Genomic DNA, 14,301 nt, shown 5'->3' with positions numbered 1-14,301 from the left:
TAGATTTCATCGGGGATCACATCGTGTGTAGATTTGTTATACCAGCAGAAATAATATGTGACAATGGTAAGAAATTTATCGGCGATAAAGTGACAAAATTTCTCGAAGACCATAAAATAAAAAGGATACTATCAACACCATATCATCCTAGTGGGAACGGACAGGCCGAATCAACGAACAAAACTATCATCCAAAACATGAAGAAAAGATTGAACGAAGCTAAAGGAAAGTGGAGAGAAATTTTGCCCGAAGTCCTTTGGGCATATCGGACAACATCTAAATCCAGTACAGGAGCAACTCCATTTTCCCTAGTATTTGGCTCCGAAGCCTTAATTCCGGACAAAGTCGGGGAGCCAAGCGCAAGGTTTCGACATGCATAGGAAGAATCGAACTACGAGGCAATGAATACTAGCCTTGAATTATTAGACGAAAAATGAGAAGCGGCACTGGTTCGAATGGCTGCACAAAAACAACGAATCGAGAGGTACTACAACAGAAGAACCAATCTCCGCCATTTCAAGACCGGGGACTTAGTCCTAAGGAAGGTCACTATCAACACTCGAGATCCTAATGAAGGGAAGCTCGGCCCAAATTGGGAAGGACCCTATAGAGTCCTCGATATAGTCGGGAAATTGTCTTATAAACTTGGGGAAATGGATGGAAAACCACTACCAAACAATTGGAACATACCGCTTCTCAAACGATATTACTGTTAAGGTATGATTTTCTCCTCTCTATCATCTATATACGTTCATTGGACGCTAACTCATTGCAGGAATTCGACTAAAAACATCAAGACCTCCGATTTCAAAGCACGCGTTGTACTCTTTTTTCCCCTTAGTTCGGTTTTTATCCCAAATGGGTTTTTTCCGGCAAGGTTTTTAACGAGGCAACAAATATGTGCTACCCGAGGACAAAATCAGCAGTATCCAAGGCTCCTTCATAATCAACCTCGAATACTGGGGGGGCTACCAATCGAGTAAATCATGTTCGGCACAAGAAAATTATTTTCATATCTAATTCTTGTCGAACAGGGTCTTGATAGAGAAAAGTGTAAGGGCCAAATGGTCAAAACGAACCATGCCCACGTAGTTTTGCTAGAACCCTGGCACAAGATACAAACATATGTATGATAACATAAAGGAGAGCTTCTAATTTCAGATATCTCACACTTTGAAAAGATTTTCCTGCTTCATGATTCAAACAGGTTAAAAAGCCTACGAGCTAAGATATTTTGAGTTCGAGTTAGAAACAATCACTCACTCAATTAGTAAAGCCTAAGGGCTATCTTACTTCGAGTTAGAGCAATCACTCACTTGATCATAAATGACCTACGGGCTAAGATATTTTGAGTTCGAGTTCGAAACAATCACTCACTCAATTAGTAAAGCCTAAGGGCTATCTTACTTCAAGTTCAAGAAATCACTCACTCGATCATAAATGACCTACGGGATAAGATATTTTGAGTTCGAGTTCGAAACAATCACTCACTTAATTATTAAAGCCTAAGGGCTGTCTTACTTCGAGTTCGAGAGATCACTCACTCGATCATAAATGGCCTACGGGCTAAGATATTTTGAGTTCGAGTTCGAAACAATCACTCACTCAATTATTAAAGCCTAAGGGCTATCTTACTTTGAGTTCGAGCAATCACTCACTCGATCATAAATGGCCTACGGGCTAAGATATTTTGAGCTCGAGTTCGAAACAATCACTCACTCAATTATTAAAGCCTAAGGGATATCTTACTTCGAGTTCGAGCAATTACTCAATCGATCATAAATGACCTGCGGGCTAAGATATTTTGAGTTCGAGTTTGAAACAATCACTCACTCAATTATTAAAGCCTAAGGGCTATCTTACTTCGAGTTTGAGCAATCACTCACTCGATCATAAATGACCTACAGGCTAAGATATTTTGAGTTCGAGTTCGAAACAATCACTCACTCAATTATTAAAGCCTAAGGGCTATCTTACTTCGAGTTCGAGCAATCACTCACTCGATCATAAATGGCCTATGGGCTAAGATATTTTGAGTTCGAGTTCGAAATAATCACTCACTCAATTATTAAAGCCTAAGGGCTATCTTACTTCGAGTTCAAGCAATCACTCACTCGATCATAAATGGCCTATGGGCTAAGATATTTTGAGCTCGAGTTCGAAACAATCACTCACTCAATTATTAAAGCCTAAGGGCTATCTTACATCAAGTTCAAGCAATCACTCACTCGATCATAAATTGCCTACGGGCTAAGATATTTTAAGTTCAAGTTCGAAACAATCACTAACTCAATTATTAAAGCCTAAGGGCTATCTTGCTTCGACTTCGAGCAATCACTCACTCGATCATAAATGGCCTACGGGCTAAGATATTTTAAGTTCGAGTTCGAAACAATCACTCACTCAATTATTAAAGCCTAAGGGCTATCTTACTTCGAGTTCGAGTAATCACTCAATCGATCATAAATTGCCTACGGGCTAATATATTTTGAGTTCGAGTTCGAAACAATCACTCACTCAATTATTAAAGCCTAAGGGCTATCTTGCTTCGAGTTCGAGCAATCACTCACTCGATCATAAATGGCCTACGGGCTAAGATATTTTGAGTTCGATTTCGAAATAATCACTCACTCAATTATTAAAGCCTAAGGGCTATCTTGCTTCGAGTTCGAGCAATTACTCACTCGATCATAAATAGCCTACGGACTAAGATATTTTGAGTTCGAGTTCGAAATAATCACTTACTCGGCCATAAAAGCTACGAAGACCGAATTCGATGGAATCGCCTATAAAAACATTCGCAAGGCATGAACGAAAAGCTTCACAAGGCAAGAAGGCTGAAATGAGTCAGTAAAAGAAAAAGATATTTGTATAAATATACAAAGATTATTTACATGAATAAAAGCGACATAGAAGCCAAGGGCTAAGCTTCTGGGTTATCATCAAGAGCGGTCTCTTCTCCACCGGGCTCCCCTTCATCATCGGACCCGCCCTTGCTATCATCGTCGTCATCATCATCATCGTCATCATCACCATCGTCATCACCATCGGAGACTAAGGCTTCAACATCAGCTTCGAGTTCTTTGGCCTTTTTTATCTCTGCGGCAAGATCGAAACCTCGAGCATGTATCTCCTCAAGGGTCTCCCTCCGAGATCGACACTTAGCAAGTTCAACAACCCGATGTGCTCGAGTGTCGGCAGCATCCGCTGCCTCTCTTGCCTCCATTTGAGAAGCCTCGGCATCGGCCCGATAAACAGCAATAGACTTGTCCGCCATGACTTTCGATGATTCGACCCCCGCCTTGGCCTCAGCAAGCCTTGCTTCAAGCTCCCTGATCCTCTTAGCCTGAGCCGAGCCTTTTTGCTTAATGTTTCGAAGCTCAACATCGGCCGGTAATAATTTGGCCAAGATGGTTTCCTTTTATGCAGCCAGGCGGTCAATAGTCTCCTTCCACCGATCGCATTCGTCTTTGATTTTATCAACTTCTTCCCAAAGCAATCCGATCTTTTTGACCTTTTTCTGCAGCTGAGATAACGAAGGGTTAGCTTCCACAGTTGGATCAAACCCATACTCTAACAGAACAACGCTCACTTGCTTATCCAGTTCGGCCTCTTCTTCTCGAGCCTTAGCCAAATCTGCTTGGAGGTCATTTATAACCTTATCCTTTTAGCCGCAGAGAAGCCTCAGAGCGTCTCTCTCCCCCAAAACTTTCTGAAGATCGACCTCACACTGACTGAGGTCAGCTCGAAACTTGCTAATGGCCTACACATAAGGGAAAAAACACGAGTCAAGTTTAGAAAAGAACGAAGAAACCAAGCTCAGTAAGGTCATTACCCGAGAAATGAAATGTTGGGCCTCTTCTAGGAAAAGAGAAGCGTCACCGATATCGGAATCATCATCGACTCCATCGAAGCAATCCCGAAAAGGATCCCCTGCACTAGAGCCTCCGCCCATATCGGAGGTCTTCAATTCTCGATCTTCTTTTAACGCCTCCTCAGAGAAGGTCGGGAGAGAAGGCAAACGACCCACAATCATGGTACCGAGCGAATCGCTCGGGGTACTCTGATGGAGACTTGGGGTATTGGAACCGGCCCCGACCGGTATGGCTATCATCGGCTCAGAAGGTCTGGCGATCTCGATAGCTTTCGCAGATCGAACTACCAAAGCCGAACCATCTTCTTCTTCTTCTCTCAGGCGTTGGACCGATTCCATCGAAAGAGCGATTTCTTTCCTTTTCACTCTTAGAGTTTTGGGCTTGGGGTCCTCAAATCGAAAGACAGCCTTTCGCTTTTTGTCTTTCCCCGATTTCGGGACCGGGGACTTGGTTCTTTTCTCACCACTTGGAGGCCTCAAAATGGCATCCTTGGTTACGCCTGCATGAAAGGAAGTCAGTAACGAATGGAGCATATAAAGCATTTCGCAAAAACATAAAAAGAGACCCTTATCGTGATTCTTGGCCTCCCACCTACCTTTTTCCAAATCACGCCAAGCACGTTCGGCATAAGAGGAAGTCGAGGCTAACTTTCGAACCCAATCCTCAATATCGGGCACCGCTTGCGGCATCCAAGGGGCGGTTGTACATCGAAGGAAGATATCAGGTAAAATCAAAGAAAAATACAAAAGCAACGCCTTATGAAAATCACGTACGGTCGAAATTCCACTCCTCGGGGAACGGTAGCTTCTCTTCCAGGATAAGGTCACGGGTCCTCACTCGAATATAGTGGCCCATCCAACCCCAATCCTTGTCTTCGTCGATGCTCGACATTAAAGCTTTCGATGCCTAACGATGGAGCCTGATTAGACCTCGAAAGATTTGAGGCCGATATAATCGTATAAGGTGATTTTGGGTAAAATCCAGCCCCACGGCCTTGTTAGAGAAGAAGCGAAGTAAGATTACTATGCGCCATAGAGAAGGATGAATTTGACCGATGGTGACCTAATATCTTTTGCAAAAATTGTTGATCACTGGGTCGACGGGACCCAACGTGAAGGGATAAGTATAAACACTTAAAAATTCCTCCACATGAGTGGTAATGCTCTCTTCGGAAGAGGGGATTTGCAACATAACCTCGGGACCCCAGTTGCAGTTTTTCCTCACAGCCTCGAGATGGCCCTCTGTTATCGAGCACATGTACATCGACACATGCTCACATCGGCATGGAACCGACGAAGGATTTTCGACTTTAAAATCGATTTTCAGAGTGCACGGGCCGGGAACATACTCGTGGGGAGGCGGCTCCACCGATGCCTTATCACCGGACGGCCGTGATGAGGAAGCTTTCTCCTTCTGAGGTACAGTTTTCGAAGTTTTGGCCATTGATATAAGAGAAAGAAAGGCAAAGGAAGATGAAAGGTTGATGATGCCAAACGCTGGTGTAGATGGCTCTACAAGAGGCGAAATAGAGAGAGAAAGAGTAAGAAAATTTGGAAGAGCGAAGATGTAAAAGTGATAAATGATAAATGAAGGGGTTATTTATAGGCTTACATCTTGGCGGTTCAGTATCAGCGTTGGCCGACTACCGTCTGACATGCATTAAATACCTTGAAAGACTAAATCGATGGGACAGCTATCATGTACGCCATGATCGAGCCCTGTGAAAACGTCAGCTTATAACCCGATCGAACCGTCGAAAATCATATCGATTCTCACCACATCCTTCCTGAGAAACGAGGGAACTATCTGTATACGGTTTCTTCATCGATTATATGTGTAGTACTTGAAACCACTCTCAAAAATTTTTAAAATAAATAAGAAATTAAAGAATGTAAAAACAATTTCACGTGAACAATATTGAAGGATAATAATTTTGAGATAGAATATGAGATTATTCAATTTCATGTTTGGTTGAATTTACATTTTCGACATAAGAAATTAGTTATACCATAATTTGGTACTATTTTATTTTATATAGAGATTAGCTATGTATCACAATAAAAAATATAAATAAATGCCCAAAATATCCTCCTTCAAAGCTTTTCACCTAAATTATTCAAAAAGTATAAGGTTAAAATTAAAAATAAAAGATTATGCAAGTTTATATATGATAAAATCAAACAAATATTTCTATTATACTTCGTATATTCTATTTTAATCCAATGACTCAAACATCTACCAAAATAATTTATATCCAATAAGTAATTTTGATATTATTTAATCACTGCATTATAACATACGTATAAGTTTTTGCGGTATTCTAAATGAGAGTTTTTAATTATTTTCTTTCTTTTTCATTCATTCCAACAAATCTATATCTTTTTATATTACTAAGTTATTTGTTATAAAATATCAATTCAACATTAGTCATCCTTATACTATACACTATCGTGAGTTCTTAAACTATAGGGCAATCTCTTCATTCCCAAATCTCTAAAGATATAACGATTTAACTTTTAAATAGGTATTATTAAATAAATATTTAAAGAATTTTGATAAAAGTATTTATGCATAAATATTTATTTTTAGTATTAGGTCACAAAAAATAACAATAAAATTTCATAAGATGTTCACAAAGAAGTCTTTAGAAATTACAATAAGGCATCTTAGAATTTATGTGGTGAAGGATTTCTTTCTTTATTAAGTGAGCTAAGTGAGATTAACATTCACTACTTTCAAAAACTTACACTTTTTATTTTTTCTTTTATAACTCAAATATATTATTTAATTATTATTTATATAATTCTTTAAAATTATATATTTATTAGTATGGGGTAAACGCGTGAAACGCGTATCCTAAGACTAGTAATATAGATATAGATTGATTGATAGATAGATATAGATTAAGGCGCTTACTATTTCTTTCATCAATTGGCATATTTGTTCGACCAAGAAATATAATCTCAGGTTAAACTATTTAATTTATATAAAGATGGGTCAATTCTAGTTAAGGATAATGACTCTAGATATTAAGCGTAAGGATGCACGATAGATGGGACTGAGTCCGCATATGATTGATGACAATAAATATAAAATACTCTTGCAACAAGAATATTAAATGAGATATATCTAGCATTAAATGTCAATAAATGATATTTATGTAAATAAAAAAAATGGTTCACCCGATAACGAATGGACAAGGTGAATATTTTGTCTGAGAATGGTGAATGACAGATAGATCCAAGATTTGTATGAAAAATCCTTGGATCAGGTAGAAAAGTCGGGAATAATGAACGAGAATCTTTATAAAAAGGTAGACTTTGTGTTTTTATCCGAAAAGGAGTCTTCTTCTCAAAAGTCTTCTTATCAGAAAAATATTACATGCCCTTATCATTGTCTCTTCTTTCTATATATATGGGCTCATTTTCTTAGAAAACCCTAATAGTACAAACACCATGAATATTCACTAGAATATTCCCCTTTTTAATACCCTATTCTGACAAATTAGTTGTTACAAGTCTTATCACTAATAATCGATCTCGACCTCGACCCGTGTTGACCTTTTGACTGCGATCTCTATTGATATCTCGACCACGGCTTATATCGAAACTGCGGCCATTAATCTCGCTATGGCTTAGGCGAGCTCGACCGATGATATTCATTAATGCCATTTTATGCTAAATATTCCAAGGGTAGATTTTTGGCCTATACAGTTAGTCTATCCGCTTATTAAGGCCGAGATCGGGTGGCCTTGGTGAGCGAACGTTGTTTGTCATTGTTGATGAAATCGGGAGAGCAAGTTGGGTAGCGGTGCTTTAGGCGAGGTGGCAACCTGACTTTTCGTAAGTTGCAATATTTGGGGGTGCATCTTTCAGAATGATGTCATGACATCATGCGTCATCATGGCGCATTTTTCCGATGCTCTGCGTCATTTTTTGCACCTCTACCGTTTCGATATCTGTGCTGGATAATGATGGCTTGATTTCTTGGTTTTGGTGCTCGAACTCTTATAAATAGGGATCTGAGGCCATTTGTGTTTGTTTTGCTTTCATCTGATATCGAATCCCCTGCATTTCTCTCTTTCGCTTTCCATATTGAACCCTAGTCTCTATTCTGCTTCGTCGTTGCATGCCAATTCCCCTGGTTTTACTGACCGTTGCTTCCAACTTATGCGCTTTAGACATCCTCCTTAAAGACCATGGTTAACTCAACTTCCGACTCTGGTGCGACGTCTAATCCTGCTCCCCTGGTGGTGCGTGTGCCTCCTCACGGTGACAGCACTTTTTCTACCCTCGAGGATGAAGGGTTCCCGATGGTGGAGGAAATAATTCCTCGTAGTGAAAAGCCTAGAGATGATTTCTCGAAGTTACCGGAGGATGACCCTGAGGCCTTGGAATCGGTGATGAATAGGTTGCTCTTGCTGATTTCAGGGCGAAGTTTAAAATTCCAGCCCACATCGATCTGGTCCTGGCGGGGCGTGATGTGGTGCAGATTCATCACTCCGGATACTGCGCATTCTACATATACCCGTTCTATGTAGGCTACTCATTTCCCCTTCTCCCATTGGTGGAGGAATTTTGCCGCTACTTTGGCATCTTCCCGGCCCAACTTTTACCTTACATCTACAAACTTATACACATGTTGACGAAATATGCGGAATTGGCTGGCCGTATGAGCTCTCTTTACCACCTAATGCACCTCTTCGCACCTAATTTCTAGAGGGACGATGTTTTATCTTCGCCATCGAGAAAGTAAGAGTTTGGTAGTGAAGATGGACGATAAAGTAAATTGTCGATTCTGGCTCAGCTACTTCTACGTCAAGACCGAGGACACAGTGCCCAACGCAAATGGATTTCCTAAGGCATGGAATTATGCCCGTAAGTATCTTTTGCTAAGCGCTTAATTTTCCTGCTTTGATTGTAGCCTAACGTTCTGCATTTTCCCCGTCCAGATGAGACTTCGCCCCCTCCTTTGGTTGCGAATATTCACGAATGGGTTAGCCAGGTCTTGCCTCACACAGTGAGAATTCATGAATGGCCAGCCTTTTATCAAGAAGCCAAGCATTCAGCGACCGGTGAGTTTGTCCGTCCATATTCATCTATACAGTGATCTTTTATATATGTCGTTCGGACCTTGTGTTCACTTGCTCATTACACCTTTAAGTAACAGTTGATGTTCTAATCTCTTTTGCAGCCCGAGGGTCTTCGAGGAGGAAGAAGGCTCCTATTTTGGCATTCCGCAAGAGGAAAACCATTTCTATTCTTTCTGCTGCGGTGAGGCTTGCTCGGTCGTCGACTACTTCCGCAACGGCACTTTCGACGTCCCCTCTGCATCATCTAATTGACGAGGACGACGAGGAAGGATCATCACCGAATGATGATAATTTGATTCCCTGCAAGAGATGATTAGTAGATATCGACGAGGGAGTTGTCCGTGTGGGGAGTTCGACAATGGAGGATTTCGTCGTCAGAGAAAAGGCGACCACAGACCTCGGAGATAATGCCGAGCTACTGCCCATAATTCGACAGTCGTCGGGGGCCGAGGGATGTACGTTGCTCCCTGAGGTCGAAATGAATTTTGAAGGGCCATCGGCAAGAGTCCCTGATGCCCTACAAAGGGGTGAGCCATCGACCTCGCTATCAACCGAGGATCCTTCCTCTCGGGTTGACACGAAGGGAAAAAGAGTAGCCGAAGAGGGTTACGAGATGGGCTCCGATATGGACTCCGAGGAGGTTAGGATGATGGGAGAAGGACTCACCCGGCTCGAGGTGAGATTGGAGGGGACCACGCGGACTATTGCGATCCCTCTGGAATGGGATCTACTAGTTAATACGGAGGACGTGGTCCCTTCTCTTGGTCCCCTCTGCTCCGATGTGGAGGGTAAGACCCTCGAGAAACTGAAGGACTCCACTTTGTCGAAAAGCATAGCCAGCCTTGCTCTTAGGGTAAGTTTGGTATTTCATTTTTATGTTCATTTTTCATGTCGAATCCGATTTTGTTCTTACTCTCTCTAGCTTTCTTTCAGACCGTGATCCTAGAGGTCGAAAGTTCCTACCGAGAGGAGAGGCGTAAGGCCATTTTCCAAAAGATAGAGCGGAACTATCGCGAGTATCGTGATAAACACCGCGCACCTAGCAAGTGGCTTGGTGGGAGTAGCAACTTTCGGGCTCTCCGAAACGAGCTAAAGGTGAAGGATGACGAATTGGTGAAGGACATCGGAAAATTTAGTGAGCTCGAGGGGGTGTTGAAGGACAAAGAAGAGGAGCTCGAGGTGATCAGGGGAGTCGAAGCCCAATGCGCAGACCTTCAAGCCCAAGTGGTCTCATTGTGTGCCGAGCTAGAGAAGTATCAACTCCGAGTGGTCGATTTGAGTGGAGAGATCGCTGAGAATGTGGAGAGTTTGGAGAGGGTGAAGTCGACCCAGTTATCAGCTGCGAGAAAAGCAGAAGCTTTAGAGGACACGATCAGCATTCTCCGTTCTAAGCGGGATTGCGCTTTGGAGACAACTAGGCTCAGATAGGAGCGGCTTGATGAGTGGATAGGGGAGATAGAAAAAGAGGTTGCGGGCCTTAGTGATCGAGTTGTTTCCCTCGAGGTCGAAAAGGCACAGTTATTGGCTCAGTCGTCCTCATCCTAAACTTCTGCTTTTTCTGATGTTCCTCGGGATCTGTACGAGGAATGGATTCATGCTGAGGCCCAGCTGGATATATTCAAGGATCTGATGGGGGCGGGGGTTATTTCAGAAGTCGACTTTGAGAATGCACGTGCTAAGGCACGTAAAGCTCGGTTTGCTTGTGGCTATAACCCCGCTACACCGGAAGTTGGCGATGATGAGGAGGGTGTGGGCGTGGACCGTATTGACCAGGATGCCTGGTACGAGGATGAATATCCTGTTGGCGATGGCGATGAGGTGGGTGAAGACGGTCTTAATGATTAAGCGGGTAACGCTGCTGAGCCGGGTGGTGATTAGTTCTTTTTTGTCTTAGTCGCAGGCATGTGAACTTTTTGTAGGCATGCAGCCTTTGTAAAAAATATTCTTAATGAAGTGTTGGTTTTGTTGTTCGTACCTGACTTCTTTTCTTTGTTTGGATTTGTGCACTTTTTTGATTTAATTGCTTGATTGCCTTTGTCGTAACAGACTTGAGTGGGTTGAATGGTAGTTAAGGTAGCCTTCATTTGGTTAAGGTCGTGGGCCGAGTAGGTAGTAATTCGAAAAGAGGTCAAATGTACTTTAATTAATTGAGGTCGTGGGGCGAATAGGTGTTAATTTGAACGAGGTCGAATGTAACCTTTGATTAATTGAGGTCGTGGGCCGAATAGGTGTTAATTCAAATGAGGTCGAATGTAACCTTTAATTAATTGAGGTTGTGAGCCGAATAGGTGTTAATTCGAACGAGGTCGAATGTAACCTTTAATTAATTGAGGTTGTGGACCGAATAGGTGTTAATTCGAATGAGGTCGAATGTAGCCTTTAATTAATTGAAGTTGTGGGCCGAATAGGTGTTAATTCGAACGAGGTCAAATGTAACCTTTTCTTGGAGAGTAGAGATAAACTTTCATGTACTCGTGCTTTATTCATACTTTTGGAGAGATTTACATATTTTTTGGGTGATGGCTGGTAGTTCAGTCCCAGTCCCGATCTATCTAGTCCCTTCATTGGTCGAGTTGGAAAGATAGTGAGAGATTGAGCAATGAACTGATCGTCATGTGCTTTCCATCTGTGCACTTCAATTCTAAAGTATCCCCGTCATCGCCTCGTTAAAAACCTCCTCGAGAAAACCCAATTGGGACAAAACTCGAGCGAGGGAAAAAGAGTGTGACTTTGTGGACCTCTTCCTTTTAAAAGTTGAAGTACTTAAGGTGCGTAATGTTCCAGTTGTTTGGTAGTCGTTTTCCTTCCATTATTTCTAGTGTGAATAACCCTTTGCTTGCTGCTGCCGTGATTTTGTAGGGGGGCGTCCCAGTTTGTTCCGAGTCTTCCTTCTCGCGGGTCTTTGCTTTTTTGTGTTTTGGCTTTAAGCACGTAGTCCCCGACTTTAAGTGGCCTGATCTTTGCCCTCTTGCTATAGTAGCGTTCTACTTGTTGTTTTTGGGCGACCATTCTTACGTAAGCCATATCTCTTCGTTCCTCGACTTCGTCGAGTTCTTGCCTCCTACTGTCATCGTTCTGGGATCAGCTCTCGCGGAAGTACCTTAGAGTAGGCTCCCCGACCTCGACTGGTATTACTGCATCAGTCCCATAGACTAACGAGTATGGCATTTCCCCGGTGCTCGCCTTTGGCGTTGTTCGGTAGGCCCAGAGTACTTCTGGTAATACCTCTGGCCACAGTCCCTTGGCGTCTTCGAGTTCTTTTTCATGATGTTCAGTATTGACTTGTTGGAGGATTCCGCTTGCCCGTTACCTGCAGGGTGGTAAGGCATTGACAGTATTCTTTTGATGCGCCATTTTTCAAAAAATTCGGCGACCTTCTTTCCTGCAAATTGAGGTCCGTTGTCGCAGCTGATTTCATTGGGGAGACCGAAGCGGCATATGATATTTTTCCATATGAAGGCGATTACTTCCTATTCACGTATATGGGTGAATGCTCCTGCTTCCACCCATTTAGAGAAATAATCAGTTAAAACTAAGAGAAATAGTACATTACCTCGTCCGGCCGGGAGGGGGCCCATGATATCCATTCCTCATTTGATGAACGGCCAAGGGGAAGTCATTGAGCGTAGTTGTTCGCCCGTTTGGTGGATCATTGGGGCATACTTCTGGTATTGCTCGCATTTTTTCACAAAATCTGCGGCTTCTTTTTTCATGGTGGGCTAGTAGTATCCTGCTCGTATGAGGCACCTGACCAACGCTCGATTGCCGGAGTGAGCTCCATAGTGGCCCTCGTGCACTTCTTCAACGACGCACCGCGTATGATTTGGGCCCAAGCATTTCGCTAAAGGGCCGCCATATGTCCTTTTGTACATGTCATTTTGAGCCATGTTACACATAGCTACTTGCATCCACAGTTTCTTGGCCTCTTTTTTTATCATTGGGGAGTATACCGTCCTACAAATATGTAGCAATACGGTTGCGCCAGTCCCAAGTTAGGTTTACGGTTCTTACCTCGATTTGGTCTATCGACGAATTGAGGAGGTGGACCACACTTTGATCTTCGGTTGTGATGTTTTTGGTGGCTGCCGCCAATTTGGCGAGGCTATCTGCCTTGATATTCTATGCTCGGGGAATCTACTCGAGCTGACATTCGTCGAACTCGGGTAGTAGTTTGCAGATATCGGTCTGGTATTTTTGTAACCTCTGCTCCTTGATTTGGAAAGTCCCTGTTACTTGGTTGACCACGAGCTGAGAATTGCAACACAGCCTTAGCCGCTTCGCCCCGTATTTGAGTGCTAGTCTTAGTCCTGCAATTACATCCTCACACTCGGCCTCGTTGTTAGTCATGTCCAGCACTTTATGGACCTTGATTCACTTCGCCTGTTGGGACTTCGAGTATGAGTCCCAGCCCGGACCCCGACGCGTTAGATGTGCCTTCGGTGTATAGGACCCAGAGGTCGTGTGTTTGAGAAGTGTGGAGGGCTTCCTTTTCGACTTCGGGCAGTATGTGCGCACTGAAGTTGGCAACAAAGTAGGCGAGGACCAGAGACTTTATCGTCGTTCGTGGTTGATATGTGATATCGTGATCGCTTAGTTCGATGGCTCATTAGGTCAATCTGCCCAAAAGTTTGGGTTTGTGTAAAATGCATCTTAAGGGGAAAGTCGTGACGATCAAGATGGGATGGCATTAGAAATACGGTCTAAGCTTCCGTGAAGCTACGACTAAGGCTAGAGCCAGTTTTTCAAGGTAGGGGTACCTCATGCCGGCGTCGACTAGTGTCTTGCTAATGTAATAGATGGGATATGGCATACATTTGCTTTCTTGGACTAGGAATGCGCTCACAGCTACTTAGGATACGGCAAGATAGAAGATCAGAGGTTGTCCTGGTTCCGATTTTAAGAGCAATGGTGGTGAGGATAGGTATACCTTCAACTCCTTCAATGCTTAGACGTATCCAGGGGGTCCATAGGAGGTCGTTTTCCTTTTTAAGTATGCCGAAGAATTTATGGCACCTATCGGAGGATTGCAAGATGAACCTTAACAGGGCGCTGATACTGCCGGTTAGCTTCTGGACTTGGTTTTTGGTGGTCAGGTGCTCTGGCATACCCTTGATGGCCTTGATTTGGTAAGGATTGACCTCATACCCCGCTGCGACACTAAGAAACCCAAGAATTTTCCTGAGGCCACGCCGAATGCGCACTTTTCGAGGTTCAACTTCATGTCGTATTGCCTGAGTATGCCGAAGGCTTCTCTTAAATGATCGATGTGATCTTCTTTCTTTTTGGATTTGACCAGCATGTCGTCGATGTATACCTCCATCGTCTTTCCGAGTT

Source organism: Nicotiana tomentosiformis, chromosome 3 (assembly GCF_000390325.3).
Source record: "Nicotiana tomentosiformis chromosome 3, ASM39032v3, whole genome shotgun sequence".
Lineage (NCBI taxonomy): Eukaryota > Viridiplantae > Streptophyta > Magnoliopsida > Solanales > Solanaceae > Nicotiana > Nicotiana tomentosiformis.
This window is presented reverse-complemented; position numbering follows the sequence as displayed.